The sequence below is a fragment of the Quercus suber genome, unplaced genomic scaffold, assembly GCF_002906115.3.
Source record: "Quercus suber isolate HL8 unplaced genomic scaffold, Cork oak 2.0 scaffold_783, whole genome shotgun sequence".
NCBI classification, from domain to species: Eukaryota; Viridiplantae; Streptophyta; class Magnoliopsida; order Fagales; family Fagaceae; genus Quercus; species Quercus suber.
Window position 1 is genome coordinate 218,830 of NW_027070219.1, and position 17,807 is coordinate 236,636.

General features: G+C 34.1%; 1 protein-coding gene across 1 annotated transcript in view; it reads left to right on the plus strand.

Moving 5' to 3' along the window:
• The first annotated feature begins 731 nt into the window (after positions 1–731).
• Positions 732–17,807, plus strand: part of LOC112017483 (calcium-transporting ATPase 10, plasma membrane-type) — an 80,398-nt gene continuing 63,322 nt past the window's right edge. Inside the window, exon 1 of the mRNA XM_065767195.1 lies at positions 732–750. The gene's annotated coding sequence lies outside the window, so the exon portion shown is untranslated. The remainder of the gene's footprint in view (positions 751–17,807) is intronic.

Genomic DNA, 17,807 nt, shown 5'->3' on the forward strand with positions numbered 1-17,807 from the left:
TGAAATAGAATAGTAGAATACATGAATAGTACCAAAATGTGCAATGGAACCCATAAATAGTATAAAAATTATTAAAAAAAAAAAAAAAAAAAAAAACTAACTTTTTAAGCCAATACCAAACACACACATCCTTAACAACTTCCACAAAATGTTCCCCAGGGTAGTATTAATTGCTTTACCTTTGAAATTAATGTAGTTTGGACCTTTTTTCTCATTCTTTTTTTTTTCCCCCTCTCGAAAGCATTAGCATCCTTGATTATTACACAGTTAATAATTGACTTAGATCCGACCCATAATTCATGGCCCTTGGATCGTCTACATGGGTTATGTAATAAGTGAGTTTGAATTTAAATTTAGATTTAAACTAATCTCTTTTGGAAAAAGGAAAAAAATTTGATTTTGATTTGAGTTGTTAATATCAATATTGAAGTGATTAAAGATAAATAGTTAAGAGTTTTTAGGACCACTCATTTGATATTGGATTTATCCTTACTTGAATTTGAATACTCCTATAACAGACAGATTAGAGAAGACTAAGAGAGAAATTGTGAGAACAAAAAATATAAGTACAATTTCTCTAAGTGCTCTCTCCATCAACAGTGCTCTAGAACTTGAAGCGTGGAATTTACGAAGAGACTCTAATAGCCTCTTCGGTGACAAGAAGGTGCTCCAAGAACAGTAGAGATTGTGGGGAGTTTGTAAAGTAAACAAAGAAAAAGATTTGACAAGTGGATAATCTGTTCTACAAAGGTACGTGGAATTATGGCCCATCTAATTTACTCAACATACATATTACTTCACATCCTTTGATATTCCCTTTGTACTCTAATGTTTAACTTCAATTATATTGTGCATTTCCAATGATAAGAATATAAAGAGAGACAGAGACTAAGAATAGTTTGTATATTGATGCATATTTTGTGTGTAACATTGTACAATAGAGAGCTTTATATAGGCATAGTATGTGTGAAGTACAGGAAATATGAGTGAACTGCAAGTATAGTATACTAGGCCCAAACACAATGGGCAAGACTAACATATATACTAACACTCCCCTTGAACTTGAGGCAGTAAGGAAGAAACCAACTAGAGTTTGGATATAAGATCTCAAAAATGACTAGGTGGGTGAGTCTTGGTGAAGATATCAACAAGTTGGTTGATGGAGGAAATGGAATACAACTGTAGATTGCGTTTTTTTGAGATGATGACGAGTGATGTGGTAGTCAATTTTAATGTGCTTGTTGCGTTTATAGAAGACATTGTTATGAACAATGTGAATAGCACTGTGATTATCACAATATAGGAGAGTTCCAATGGGCTATGGAGCATTCAAGTCAGCTAGGACCCCTCGATGCCGCACGAACTTAGCAGTGGTGTCAGCAAGGACATGGAACGAGAAACAATATCATGCTTCTTGCTATGTTATGAGATAAGAGAAGTACCCAACAAGAAACAAAAATCTATAATGGAGCTATGCCATGAGACAGGACAATTAGGATCTCTTTTTGATAGGTAAAAAAGATCCTAATTGATTGCTAATAAAAAATTTGAACCTTAGATATTTTCATTGAAAATGCCATGAGATGTCAACCAGTTGAGCTCCAAAACTCTTAGTCATAAAATTAAGGAATCAATATCTTATGTCCCATGGCCTGTGTTCCACTCCATATACCACTAATAAAAAAATGACACCTGGCTTATTTTTAATTTTTTTTCTTTCTCCATATTAGTTGAGATAACGTTCCTGTTTCATCCAAATAATGTTGGTAAACTGGGTAACTCTCTGTCACGTGACTTTTTGTTTAGATCAAACCTTTTTTTTTTTTTTTTCCTCTTCTTCTTGCGGCTAACATCTCAAGTCTCAACCATCTCTTAAACAAGAAAGAAAATCCTTTTTTCTCTCCTTCCTTCTGCATTTTTATATAAACTAATTTTAGGATTCCGTTCACGCAAATCTTATGGACCATTTATTATTGAATCCATGTAACAGCAACTATTTGAAATTTATTTCAAAATTCCTAATTAAATCTGGTTGAAGTTGGTATACAACTTGACATCTTAAACCTTTTGCCTAGGATTTTAATTTTTTGAATTGGATAAAGTTGTTGTTTGAGAAATTGTTGAAAATTTTTAATTCCAAAGTTTCAAATTTTTTTTGCAATAGAATGAATATGAACCCATTCCTGCTTTGTGCAGGTTAGGAACAAAAATCTTCACAATAAAAAGAAACTTTTTTCTCTCCAACCCTTTCCTAATAGAACAAAAATCAAACTGGGTTACGTTCTAGGCCAATCCTTCTTCTGTAAGATAGCATGAGCTGCTATGCCTTTGTGATAAACCCCTCTACTCATTACTACTTGAAAACATCACCACCAACAATGCCCCAACATAGAGAAATTTCATTAATCTGTTATCTACACAAACCCCCAAATCAAAGAGAAGAAATTCAAAACAAGCCCCAAAATCCTCTTTGTGGAGATTTACCCATGGCAAACCCCAAAATCCCCAAAAGAGATTCGTTAAGTTAGAAGGGGAAAAAAAGCCAGGAGTCATTTTTTTTAATTAGTGGTATATGGAGTGGAACACAAGCTGTGGGACAAAAGATTTTGATTCAAAGTGAAGGATTTTTTTTTTTTTTTTTTGAATAGAATAAGACACTAATAGGTTTTTGGTATAGACAGATATTGAATTTCAGACGCCATTAGAGATTTTACCAGTTAAGCTAACTAAACCCACAATTATTAAGGACTCTTAGAGCATCTCCAGCAGATTAGCCAAATTTTTGTACTGTTTGGCTAATGAACAGTGACATTTAGCTTTTGCCTACTCACTTTTTCAAATACACTTCCAACAGATTCTCTATCCCATTCTCTATCTCATTTAAATATTATTTTTTCATTCATTATTTATTATTTTTTTAACAACTACACATCTTCCAACATTTTTTTATACACCACATTATTATTATAATAGAAAATATATATTTGAAGAATGAATAGTAGCCCATCAGACTTGATGGGCTACTGTTCATTAGCCAAAAAAAAATTCACCTTTGCCGAAGCTGTTGGAGCATGTTGGAGCATCTACAGTGGAGCACATTCTCCAAATTTTGGCTACTAGAGCCGGATGCCCAAGCCCCTGGAGATGCTCTAAGTTAACTATAAAAGTATCAAAATGACCTAAGGTTATGATAATAAAAATCATATCGAAAATACATAAAACTAAAAAATAAAATAATTAATGAATTATAAAAAGAGACCCTTATATTTTGTCTCACATCAAACCTATCAACTTGAATGAAACTCTACCAAGGGGTGTCCACAAAACCCGGTAACCCACTAAACTCGCCAGACCTGCTTGAAACCAAACTGTCACCACCCGAACCGACCAATCTGATGGTCAGCGGCAGGTGGCCACCCACAGAACCCGATACTTTCGGGTCAGCTAGCGGGTTTCCTCCCCAAAAACCCAAGCCACTTGACCCGACCATAAAATCAACAAAATCCGACGAGATCCAAAGGTTTTTTGACAAAGAGCTACTTGAAATCCACTGCAATCCACTAGATCCGACAATATTTTTGATTTTTTGATGAAGAGCTACCTAAAATCCACCAAATCCATCGAGATCTAATCCAGATTCAATGGATCTGGCCAAATATCGGCACCGACGGCGAAACATGAAACTCGACGAACCTAAACCAGATGATCCGACCATTATTACAGGTTGGTTTCGGTTTTGATTTTCACCCACTTGAAAAAATCGGGTCGGTTTGGGTCGGGCACAAACCTGACTCGGCCTGACCGATGGACACCCCTAACACTACTTGTCTAGAAATTGAAATTTCCACTTAAAAAAAAGAAAAAGAAAAAAGAAATAGGTAATTTGAAAAATTCAATAATCAGGTTTTTTTTTTAACTTATATCCTTGAAATAGTGTTATATAAAACTTCTTCTCATTGGACATCAATTAATAAAGGATTGAAGACATAATCAATATTTTCTACCCCTAGAAAATCAATAGACTTTGATGTGTTGTCAATAGGATCTTGAGGGTAGGGGGACTTGGACCTTGAATGTTTATATTAAAAATACTAGGAGATGTCAGTTAGACTACAAGACTCTTGGTAGCTCACCCTCATATTTAACTTTTATTAAATCTTCCACTAAATTTATAACAATCTCCAACTCATAATTTTTGCTATTCTCCTCAATCAACTTCATATTTTCCGCTTTAACGTTCAACAACTTCTTGCAAAACATTATCTTGGTCTTAATCTTGACTTGTGGTCTTATTTCATATTGTTCAATGTCTTCAATATTTTCTTCAAAAATTGGCTTCACATTACTGAACTCTAAACCTAGCTAGCTCTTCATTGGATAAATGAAATCCAAAATTCTAGTTATTATCCATATTCCATGAATTGATTCCCTTACAATTTTGACTCACGAAAAAATATTTCATCAAAATCATAACGAAAGAAAAAGTTTATCATGCATCATCTTATTCATTCTTGGTTGTGAGGAAATTCTAAACTTGCCCCTTAAGATACTCTATATCATTCCACCGATCCCCCTGCATTGCTAGCAAACTTACTCAATACAAATTACACATTAAAATATTCAGGGATATTTGCGTAAGCAAAATAATGTTCAAGATCCAAAGTCCAGTTTATGAAGTGTTCTTGGTATGATATGCTATCAAAGCATGGGATATCATTAAAATTAAGAACATTTTGGTTGATAGGACAACCCCAAGAATACAGTTTGACATAATTATTTCCATTTTCTTCATACTCTTGTTTGGCATTCAAACCCAAATCAATGAGCATGTAACAAATTTCATAGAATTCACAAGTCAATCTCACATTATCAATTTGAATTTTTGCCCTTAGAGCTTGCACCCCACGATCACCATCAATGGAGTGGTCGCTTTTGTCGTTGTGGTGAGCTGTATTTGGATTCTAAAAAGCTCTGATACTAATTAACGCATAATATAAATGTAGAAAGAACTAAATCTTTTTTTAATAGGAAAAACTAGATATTGTTATAGCATAATGAAACCTTCAAATCCATATGGATTTTCCTGAATCTATAAGGAAAAATATGAAATCCGCCAGAAAGGAAAGAGAAAATCCTCTTTAAAATTTTTATTAATCAATTTCATAATTCTAAATTGAAAATTCCTTTACAGACTTGGAGACTAATTTAATGGTCCCATAAAACTTGATTGATAAGAAGAAATATTTTAAAAGATATCTTATTGATACCCTACCCTAAAAAGACCCTTAGTTGACTATAAAAGCATTAAAAAAATCTAAAATAATAAAAATCATAAAAATAAATTTCTATTCCCTAAATTAAAATTTTAACAAATGATAAAAATATGGGGTTTATAAGCTAATACATTTTTAGGGAATAGGATTTTATACCTTTTCATATATAGGGTTTATATGCTCGTAAATTTATATAGAATTAATATTTTAAAATCCCATTATTGAATGTAAATGTCTTTCATATTTTTAATATGCATGTCAAATTTTGTATCAATTAAATGTTATTTATTATAAAATTCAAAAACTATATTTTATGCACAATTTTAAAGAAAAAAAACTAAAAATTTAAATATTTTATTGATAAGATAGTTATTGATCTCAAATTATTCTAAAATTTTGTAAATATGAAAGGTATAAGATGAAAATTTAATCTAACCATGAATTTGTCAAAATTTATAAATATGAAAGGTGTAAGTTGTGTATTATACTTAAAAAGTTACTACAAACATAACTTGAACATATACAATCTAAAGATATATTAGTGGATTGTACCTATGATTATGTGAAAATTATATTTAAGGTTTAGTTAGATACTGCTTATTATTAAAAATTAAAAATACTATAATAAAATAATTTTTAATTATAATCTAATTTTAAAATTATTTATCCTAAAAAAGAGTACTAGAGGCTTACACCCGACATTATACATGACTTGACATGGCGGATCATTAAGTTGAAAAGTTAATGATCTGTCATGTTGACTACAATAAAGAGATGGTGCTTCTTTGTCAGATATTGTTACATTAAGATTTGATTAAAAAAACAAAAGAGTAGGGCCGAAAGAATCTACAAAATCTTTGACAAATAGCAATAGCCTTTATAGCTCATTTGTATTCATTGTGATTGCTAGTTAGCGAGCGGTTGGGCACAGGGTTGTATTTATAACGGCAAGTCTCAAAATACTGTGAAGGAGTCGCTTCCAAATGGAATTAACTTCATCGACTACAATATAGTGGATCCACTAAACAAAAAGGTCTGAGTGAAGGACAAATAAACTGTTCATTGAGGAGAATAGGTTTAAAACCTATAAAATAGTCCCATGATAGCAGCTTTACCTTGCTGATTGGAGATTCTAAGATCTAGGATAAAAGGGATAACCGAATTATGTGTGACTTGGCACTATCATTATGTAGATAACATCTACTACCCACTCCTATGATAAATAGTGACACCTACAAGAAAAATTAGGATAAATTATGTTTTTAATGATTGTTGAATCTGGAAAATCCAAGTGTGGTATAGCAGAATAGTTTTAATAAGAAATCATCAATATGAGCATGCAGTTGGATGCATCTATGTGAATTTTAGGGATGAATTCTTTAGATCATTCATGAAACCTAGCTTTGTTTAGGGCCAAAATGAACACAATCCAAACTTGTGTGAATTTCAATGTCTTCCCGGCTAAATAGTTCAAGGCACCATGTTTATTGGTTAGCCAAAATCTTCAATTTTCTTTCACAAAAGAAGATTCAAATGTAAAAGCTATCTATCCCGATATAGTGATTTTTCATTCTACTCTCTTTTTGATTTCATTATCATTCACATATTTACATTTCCAATCTTGTGAGAGATTGTTAGAAAAAAATTGGTTTTTACAAGTGTTTGGGTGGAAATTTTTGAGCCAAAATTAAAAAGGGACCCACATGTTGTTTGAGGTGGCTATGAGTTGGGACATGTTCTCCTTTGTGAGGAGATTAATATCATGTAATCACTTTCCCAAAACCATTAAGGAGTGAATGAGAAATTAACTCTTAAAGAGCTCACATGAATATAGTTTAAATTGGTAAAAATCCTAGAGTCCCACATGGGAAAGGAAAGCATAAAATATTGGACACATGTCTGTGTGGGCTAGGCCTTGTTCGTTCAATATTTAATAATTTTTTGTTTCAATGTTTGTATATGACATTGTTATTAATTCCAAAACAATGTCTATTTGTTATTGCACATTATCTAGACTAGTGTGAGTGTCCCTATAAATAGGTATCTCTCATTTCATTTTAGTTAGTTCTTTGCTCTCATTCATTAATTAGAGACTCTAGAGAGAGAGAGAGAGAGAGAGATGCACAATTCTAATCATTGTGCACAAATACTATAGTGTTTCTTTGTGTAATGTTGATCATTGTATCCTAGGAGACAAATATCTAAGAGTCTGAAAAGAAATATTATGAGGGATGAAATTTGTCTTAAATAAAAGTGTCAAACACTAGCCTTGATCAGTTTTGAATTTCATACTGCATTCACTTGGTCTGTGAGTTTTAATTTATTTATTCACACATAAATATGTGCATATATTGTTTGTTTTTTTTGTTTTTTTGGTAAGAAAAAAGGGGGGTATTATTTATAGCTTAGCAACAAAACACTAGGTTTGTCCATAAGGCACTCATGGAAAGTGCATAGTTACAGGAGATATCATAGGACACTCACAAGGAGTTCCAATTCGCAAAAGATCGCACACATAGTTACTAGTTACAAAAGTAGGACATATATTATATTCTTCTAGTATGCTGCCTTGCTCCCTTACTCTCTTTCGAGTTCATCCGTGACACTATTTGCTTCATGAAAGATCTAACGTGTAGACAGATGGTCCATACTTAATTCAGTATGATGGAAAATTTAGACCCCTTAACACACATCCAGATTGAGTAGCCTAGTTAATTAGTCAAATTGTTACTTAGTCAAATTAAGCAATTCTAGGTTAAAACAATCAAACAATCATATCAAGAATATATAGTAGCGGAATAATAAATAACTCAAGATATGATCACCCAGGAAAACCAAACCGGTAAAAAACCTGGGGAGGATTTTACCCACTGATCCTCAAGGCAAAACTGAATTCACTATGAAAGAATTGAAGTTCATACAAACGGACTTACAAGCTCCCCGCTCGACTTCCTAATGCTACCTACCAGTAGAACTTACTGACACAACCCCGTGCAAGCTCCGAATCCACGGACTCCTTCTTTCTTGAATTCTTTAATCAGCTACAAGCACCCACGCTTGATATTCTTTAAACTTCAATGGTAGCAACCAAGTTGATCATCAAGATGTTGAAGTAATCTCAATCTTGAAAACCCTAAACTTTGTGTAAAGGAAAGCTCCTCTAGATCTCACAAGAGATTTACACAAAACAGCAATGTATGAGCAACAATACAACTGGAGCAACTCTAAAAACATGGCTAGGGTTTTGCCTTATATATCTAGGGCAAAAATATAAAACCCTAAACGTTTAATGAGTTAGGGCTGAGTTGGAAAAACTGCAGAAAACGCAATGTGGTCGACTTTCGATCGATCGAATCTATTCTTCGATCGATCGAGACAGACTGAAATGCCCCAATGCATCTACAGTCTCTCGATTCCAACTTTACAATAATTAAACAACTTTGAGCACACTTTAACAAGACTAAACAGATTGTTTTGATCATGGTTTGCCAATATTACAAATTAGAGTTCTAAATACATAAATTTCTAAACCTTTAGAACGTAACAAACTCCCTCTTTGGCAATCCGTGACAAAACCCCAATTAAAAACTCAAAGTTTACAAGTAAAAAGCCCTTTACAAAAATAATGCTCATAAACTCAAATTCAACCCTAACTACTATCCATCGGTTGCAAGTGTAGACAGCAACTTAGTTGAATCAACCTGTATATTCCTGAAATACTCAACAAACGCATAAACGCATGTGTGACAGAAAAGAGTAAAACAATAGGTATAACATTCTTGTAAGATTCACACAACATAAAATAAAGACATATATGAATGAATAACTCATAAATATAAATCAATAAGCAGTGAATCACACAGCAACAAGAATCAATGAATATAATATGTATATCAATCAATGTTACTCCCCCTAACATGAATATCCCCTACAAAAACTCCCCCTAACTACAAAAACTCCTCTACAAGTCAAAAACTCCACCCCCCCTTTTTGTGACGGAATGCCAAAGGGCAATCACAAGTCGCCATCAAAAGAAGGTGGTGAGGGTGAATGAAGATGCGCAAAGTCGGCTCGCAGAGCACGAATCTCATCTAGCAAGTCCACCAAAATCTGACCATGAGCCGCCTGAACGGTCATGACAGTCTCCAGAGTACGACGAACATCAAAGTCGGTCGAAGGAGGTGAAGGAACATTAGCAGCAGTAGCATCATCACCAACTGGATCAGGAACATCCTCACCAGCAAGACTTGTAGAAGAAGAAGGAGGAGGTGCGCTTCCAGAAGGCTTAGACCTAGGGTGTTTAGAACCTGCTCGAAGATGAGCGGCCCTCTGTCTAAGAAAAGACGCACCTATAGGAGTTATCACATAAACGGGCTCAGAGGAAGGGAAGCCACTAAGATCAAGATAAAGCAAAATCTTATGAATAAAAATAGGATGAACAAGAGCATGAGTAGTAGAAGAACTCCTATAAACATCGTTCAAAGAACGAAGAAAGAGATGAGGAAAACTAATAGGAGCATCAGTAACCAGGGCGTACAAAAATACACACCTCTCAAAAGGAATGGTGTGAACATGAGAAATGGGCCAGATAGAATGACAGGCAATCCTAAAGAACAGATAGTGCAACCCGGAGAGCTCAACAGAAGTGATCCTAGGATTAGAACCCTACTGGACAGAAGTCCCAGTGATGTAAGACAAGACATCACTCAACTCGGGAGACTCATCATAAGGATAGACAAGATTCTGGACCAAAGGTACCCCTAGAGCATCAGCCACTACCCGGGGAGTAATGGTGTACTCTACGTCTCGTATTCAACTCTTTACCAAAGTGTTGGAATCATAAATGCGGATAGAGATGTTCGAAAAGAACTCTCTAATCAAGGCAAAAGGTGGAGGAGGATCAGAAATATCCACTAAGGGTAGCCAGCCCCGACGCTCAAAGTTTTCCCTAATGGCAGAATCAAGTTCATCTAAGAGAACAGAACGCTCAGCCCAAATCTTTCTCTTAAGGTTTAGCTTCTCAAAAATCTCTTAGTTTTTCTCACTCAGAAACTTCTCACGGTCAAAAGAAGGAGGGGATGGAGAAGAGGAGGGAATAGTCCTACGGGCTCTAGTCTTCCTAGGCATGATGCTAAGGAAAGGACAGAGACACAAAGAGAAAACCAAAAAACCAGAATAAAACAAAACTAAAGGCAGACTGCAAGTTAGCACAATAAAAACATATAATAAATCTATATGATGCATGAACAATAACAATGTTGTGATGCATAAACTAATGCAGTAAACATAGTTCGAATTAGGTTCAATTTCACAAAATTGGCTTGAACATAGAGTTTCTAACAAAAATCCAAAAAAAAATTTGAAAAATCACTTGATAATTTTGAAACAAATTGATGAATTGATCATCACACATTGTTGAAAACAGATTAGATAACCAATTTCATCAAAACAACAAGCCAATTTCATCAATTAAACCCAATTGAACAAAAAACCCCAATTCGGATCAATTATAAACCCTAGAATTTTCAATTTCACACAAAACCCAAAATTGATCAAATTAAACTATTAAGAACATGTTTATTGTATGTCCCCATAAAAACTCATTGATCAATTATACAAAATTGGGCTTAAATCAACAACAATCCCAAAAAGAAAAGGGTTCGAAATTTTGAGTATAAATACATGAAAAAATGCATGAAATTAGTAAATAAACTCAAAAAGGAAGGGTAAGATAGACATACCGACTTAAGGAAAGAGAATTCTTGCAAAAAATCCGGAGCAAAACGACAAAAATTTGAACAGTTGAGCTTGCCAAGTCGGAGAGAGAGAAAAGACTTTGAAAAACTTTTGAAAAAGTGTTTGAAAAAGTCAAGAACAGTGTTTTTAAAAAACCTGATTCGCGACTTTCGATTGATCGAAAAATACATTTGATCGAGCGAATGAGATAGTAATTTTTAAACAAATTAAAGCACTTTTTCGATCAATCGAAAATCAGAATGGATCGATCGAATTGGGCAGAGGCTCACAAAAATTTTGAGAAAAATCACAGTTTTGAAAAACACAAACCTCAGTTTTGAAAAACAACTCCTCAAAGCATTAAATAATGAAAACAAAATGCATGAGTATGAGATGGAATGATTTTTCAAAAACCCAATTTTAATCCCAGTTTCTCCAAAGAAAATTTCAACCATTCTCTTTTTAAATTCTCAAGCAAAAAAAATGTTTTGCATAATTCTCAAAGTATTTTCAAACTTAGTTGGTTAGACCAAAAACACACACAATAACATGTACAAAGTTTAGCAAAAAGTAACTTGTGTAGTGTGTGCAACTAGCAAAAACTTTGAGAGACATGTGAGGTGATATGTGAATAGCAATCAATCACAAAGTCTACACAATCCATCACATAAAATTTAAAAGAGACTATCACCTAAAGAGTTACATCATATAACTCTCACATCTCCTAGAACAAAAACTTGCAATCATGTAAGTTTCTTGTATTTTTACCTCATTTTTTTTATGTGAGATGGCAACAAGCCTAATAGTACACATCAATTTTATTTATGTGAGATGGCATTAAGCCTAATAATACACACCAATTTTAAACATTAAGCAATTAAGCCGAGGTATCACCTTATGTTCTTTTTGTGCATGTGCTACACTTTCTCGAGCACAGAATCTTATGATATGCACTAAGGTGTTCATGATTGGCTAGTGAACAGTGGTGAGATGGTTATTCATGCCTTTCTCAAAAGGATCAAGTCCGACAGTCAAATAACATGTGACTTCAAGATCAAGACAAAGTGATAAACACCATAAACATCTTTCCTACACAACATGCACTACAAACCTTCAACTAGTCAAGTGTAATAAAGAAGCTCATCAAAGCTAAACAAGGTACATAGGACATGATATGTGTAAATAAATTGACCAACCTTGTTTTCAAAAACGAAGAAAACAATGTCAAACACATTTTTGCTTTCTCCTTTTCTCCTTTTTTTTTTATTTTTTTATTTTTTTTATTTTAAAGAGAAAACAAATAAATCCTTGAATGAAATGCATGAATGTAATGTAATGCAAGTCCTTAAAAAAAAAACAGAAACACAAAAAACCAAAGAATAATGGTCACAGAGGAATAAGCAATGAAGCACAAGGACCATGTCAGAAAGACTCAATTAGGTCGAATCTTTTGCATCCAAAACCTTTTAAATGCACCATGAGCATTGGAGTTCTTATTCACATTCGCATGATTTCCAACTCCAGAATTGGAATAAAGGTTCAAAGCCTTTACCAATTCACCAATAAGTGCCATAGGATCTTGTGCTTAAGGCACAGGCACCTTTGGTTTAGTTGCTCTCTTAGCAGCTTGAAGCTTGTAACAGTTAGGACGAATGTGTCCAGACTTTCCACAGTAATGACAAACCCAAACAGGTTTACCATGCATCTTGTCCTTAGAAAGGGTAGGTTTAGTTTCTCTCAGATCAACCCTATTCTTCTTAGGAGGTGAAACTTCTACAGGTTTGACTACCTCACTCACAGGTGGTTTGACAGTTTCACTCACAACCTCACTCACAGAAGGTTCAGAAGAAGATGAAAGAACAAAGTTCGTGGAATGTGGAGTAGACACAGAGATGCTTTCAACATATCCTATCTCAGATTTATCAGAAGGATACTTTTGAACATTCAGCATGTGATCAAGTTTAGAACTCAGATAAATCATGTTCTAAAGTTTTAACTTTATCAAGTAAAAGCATACTCTCATATTTCACATGGTTCAAAAGATCATTAGCATCAAATAATTTAACAAGAAAATTTTTCTTTTCAAGCTCAAGAGAATCAATTTTCTTCAGGCCAAATTCAACATTCATAGCATCCTTTGCAGCAACTTTGCAAAGTTTATTATAGGCCTCTTGAAGATCTGCATCCTCAGAGAGTTCCTCATCAGAAGGGTCCTCCTCAACAGATATACTTTCATTGACTACTGCAGTAGCAGTGAAAGCAATGAAGTTTCCATCATCGTCAGATTCAGACTCATCATCAGAAACCTCATTATCACTAAGGGTTATAACCATAGCTTTACCCTTATTTCTCAAGAATATAGGACATTCAGATTTAACTTGACCATACCCTTGACAACCAAAACATTGAGCACCCAAAGAATTGTTTGAAGATTGACCTACTTTTTCTCTAGGTTTTTCAAAGTTATTAACCTTAGTAGGATCATTTTTCCTAAAGTTTCTAGGTTCAGCAGTGTTGGTACCTCTTGCCCTTCTATTTGTATTTCTCAGAAAGTTTCTAAAATTCTTGGCAAGGTAAGCTATCTCTGTAGCAGAGAGCTCATCATCAAATCCACCAGCCTCAACATTATCAACAAACATAAGAGCCATTGATTTGGATTTGTTTGTTTTGGGTAAGTCAGACTCATAGGACTGAAGAGATCCTATAAGCTCATCAACAGGGATGGAGTTCACATCCTTGCTTTCAGTAATGGTAGTCACTTTGGGTCTAAAGTTTTCAGTTAAAGATCTAAGTATCTTCCTAACAATTTTAGGTTGATCATAGATTTCACCCAAATTAAAAGCAGAATTAACAATATCATTCAGTTTGACATAAAATTCATCAAAGGATTCATCATCAGACATCCTAATGCTCTCAAACCTAGAAGTTAATTGCTGCAGTTTGTTTATCCTAACTGCCTTTGTGCCTTCATGCACAGTTTGGAGGATTTTCCAAGCAGTATGAGCAACCTCAACATTAGAGATCCTTTTAAATTCCTCCATAGAAACAGCATTGAAGATGACATTCATAACTTTGCTATTGAAGCCAACTGCTTCTTTTTCAGAAGTTTGCCACTCACTCACAAGAGTAGTGGGCTTCTCCCATCCGTACTCAACGGAATTCCAAACTCTCTCATCAGTGGATTTTAGGAATGCTTTCATCCTTACTTTCCAATAAGCATAGTTATTCCCATCAAAGTGAGGAGGAACAACAAGAGAGTGTCCATGTTCCACGACAATAGGGGTCAAGGATCAGCTCAAAGATCAAAAAAATCTCAAACTAAAGAGCTACCTGCTCTGATACCACTTGATGGAAAATTTAGACCCCTTAACACACAACCAGATTGAATAGCCTAGTTAATTAGCCAAGTTGTTACTTAGTCAAATTAAGCAATTATAGGTTAAAATAATCAAACAATCATATCAAGAATATATAGCAGCGGAATAATAAATAACTCAAGATATGATCACCTAGGAAAACCAAACCGGTAAAAAACCTGGGGAGGATTTTGCCCACCGATCCTCAAGGCAAAACTGAATTCACTATGAAAGAATTGAAGTTCATACAAAAGGATTTACAAGCTCCCCGCTCGACTTCCTAATACTACCTACCAGTAGAACTTACTGACACGATCCCATGCAAGCTCCGAATCCACGGACTCCTTCTTTCTTGAATTCTTTAATCAGCTACAAGCACCCACGCTTGATATTCTTTAAGCTTCAATGGTAGCAACCAAGTTGATCATCAAGATGTTGAAGTAATCTCAATCTTGAAAACCCTAAGTTTTGTGTAAAGGAAAGCTCCTCTAGATCTCACAAGAGATTTACACAAAACAGCAATGTATGAGCAACAATACAACTGGAGCAACTCTAAAAACGTGGCTAGGGTTTTGTCTTATATACCTAGGGCAAAAACATAAAACCCTAAACGTTTAATGAGTTAGGGCTGAGTTGGAAAAACTGCAGAAAACGCAATTTGGTCGACTTTCGATCGATCGAATCTATTCTTTGATCAATCGAGACAGACCGAAATGCCCCAATGCATCTACAGTCTCTCTATTCCAACTTTACAATAATTAAACAACTTTGAGCACACTTTAACAAGACTAAACAGATTGTTTTGATCATGGTTTGCCAATATTACAAATTAGAGTTCTAAATACATAAATTCCTAAACCTTTAGAACCTAACACAGTAATTGCCTGCAATCATAGACCAAAACAGATAAGACTGGAGCCAAAATAGGAAGTCAACAATTAATGACAAGCTTATAATCTATATATATATATATATAGAGAACCTATATCAAGATTTAAATTGCGTAAATCTAAATTCCATGCAATCTGTAAACCCTTCCTTACTACCTATATTTCAGCTGCATTATTGGTTGTTATCCCATTAGTACTTAATGTAACAAACGGGTCAATGGGTGGCATCCATTTAACAATTTTGATGATTTTATATGAAGGTTGATTGGGGGAAATAAACAAGTTGGTAAAATTCAATCGATAGATGTAAGGTTTTATAAAGAAGTTGGTATAAGCTGAGAGAAGGTGGATTAAAAATGTGTTCATTTCTCGCTTACCTATGGTGCCATAACCCATAATCGAAAATGATATTGCAAGGAGTAGATGGATAATTACTAGCCTTATCCTTGCAGAGTTTGGTAGGAAGTGAAATCTCTAAGGGTGTAGTAAAAAGGGTCTCTCTAACCTGGAAGGGAGTTCCAGAATGATTTGGCCCAAGAGCAATCTTAAATAACATGTAGTGTTGTTTCAATTTGGTTGCATTCTAGACATTTCGACCCGAAATTGCTCTGGTTATGAACAATATACGATCTGGTGGGGAGCCTATTATGGAAACATTTCCAAACAAAAATCTAAATTTTATTTTGGCATGGGATTTTCCATATCCAAATCCATTTGTTCTTTTCAAATAAGAGACCCTCCTTGCCATTTCTTATAATCATGTTAAATTATCGATTGTTTCAAAATGTTAAGCTATTGAGATATAGTAAATTTAATTATTTAACCACACAATTTTAACACCCCCCTCACATTTGGGCACGAACTCCAATTAATATGTGAGACCCAACACGTGAGATTTTAAATAAGTAGTAGAGTAGATGAGACAATGATGAAACTTAGGACCTCTAGCTATAATACCATGTTAAATTATCGATTGTCCAAAAAAATTAGGGTACGTTTGGTACACTGAATGAGAATTATGATAGGAATTGTAATCTTTATTACTAGGAATAAAATGTGTTGTAATGTGATAACTAAACATATTCATTAGTTTGGTTGTGAGTTATAATATTAGAATGAAACTTAACATTTATTTTAGGAAATTTCTTACTCATACAATTATATCTCCTTAAAAATTGTTATTTTTAAATTCAAAAGAGATATGTGTTATTTTTTATGATTTTTTATTTTTATAATTGTTAGATGTATATGGAAAGTTTATTTATTTGGAAATATATTAAGTTTTGAAATTATTGCTCTTACTAAGGAATAGCTAATACAACCTTTTAAAGATGAATAGTTATTTCTCATTTTGAAGAATAGTTATTTATAAGGAATTATTATTCATTATAATAAAAACATAACCAAACTAAAGAATGACTAAACTATAGGAATAACTATTACATTACAGCGCCTATTACAGTTTACCAAACATGCTCTTAAACTATTAGGATATGATAAATTTAATTATTTAACCACACAATTCTAACTAATCAAGATAGATTTGAACTTGAGGAGTAGGGGTAGCAATTATTGCTTCCTGAATAAGCAAGGGAGTTGGTATGATAATCTATCCAAGTGGCATGTATCAAACATATAAAGCGAAGCTACACACCTATCTTCTTCTTCCAAATCCAAAGGGCCTTCCACTTGAAACCTCAAAGTGCCATTAGGAAGCCATGGATCAGTCCAAAATTTGAAAAATGTTATATTCACAACACTTTCATAACACTTTTACAATATATCTTAAGTAATAGGTTATTATTGACTGTTACCGGTGAACAAAAAATAAATTTCAGTGGTGGTTCAAATTAGAACTAATAACAACTTATATTTATGATTTGTTTTAAAAATGTTATAGATATAGCACTTCTCTCAAAATTTTAGCCGAGTTCTGTCTCCTATTTTCCATCTCATACCTTGACTCAAATTCTCCTTTCCATAATATAGAGCTTTCCGTATATGAGAAGCATTCCTAGAGGGCATATAGTGTTGAAAAGTAATATGTGGAAAATATTTGGCTTTTACACTCCGTTTGTTGTAAAGTAAAATATTTTCAAATGTAAAATATTTTACAAGTAAAAGGTTGTACATGTAAAACATTTCCAAGTGTTTGATATGACAAGTAAAATTTTTCAAACAAATCACCAAAATTGGTGGTTCAGCCACGAGAGTCGTTGGGTTCGAAGGTCCAGTGATAGGATCACTAGAACGGTTGCTCTAGTGACCAGATTGCAAGATATTGCTGACAAAGCAGTGTCTCTGGTGACCGGACTGTCAGCACTGTGGCAGAAATGGTGTCTCCGGGCATCAGACTACCAACACTGATAGCCGAAACGTCGGCTTTGATTATCAAACCTTCGGAATCGGATTGCCAACACCGATTATTGGAGTGGCAGCTTTAGTAATAGGACCCTAGCACTAGCTATCAAACCCATTGGACTGGTGACCTAGCCACTAGATGGGATGAGGGAAGCCATTGTGTGTTATTGTAAAATGTTTTACCAAAGTTT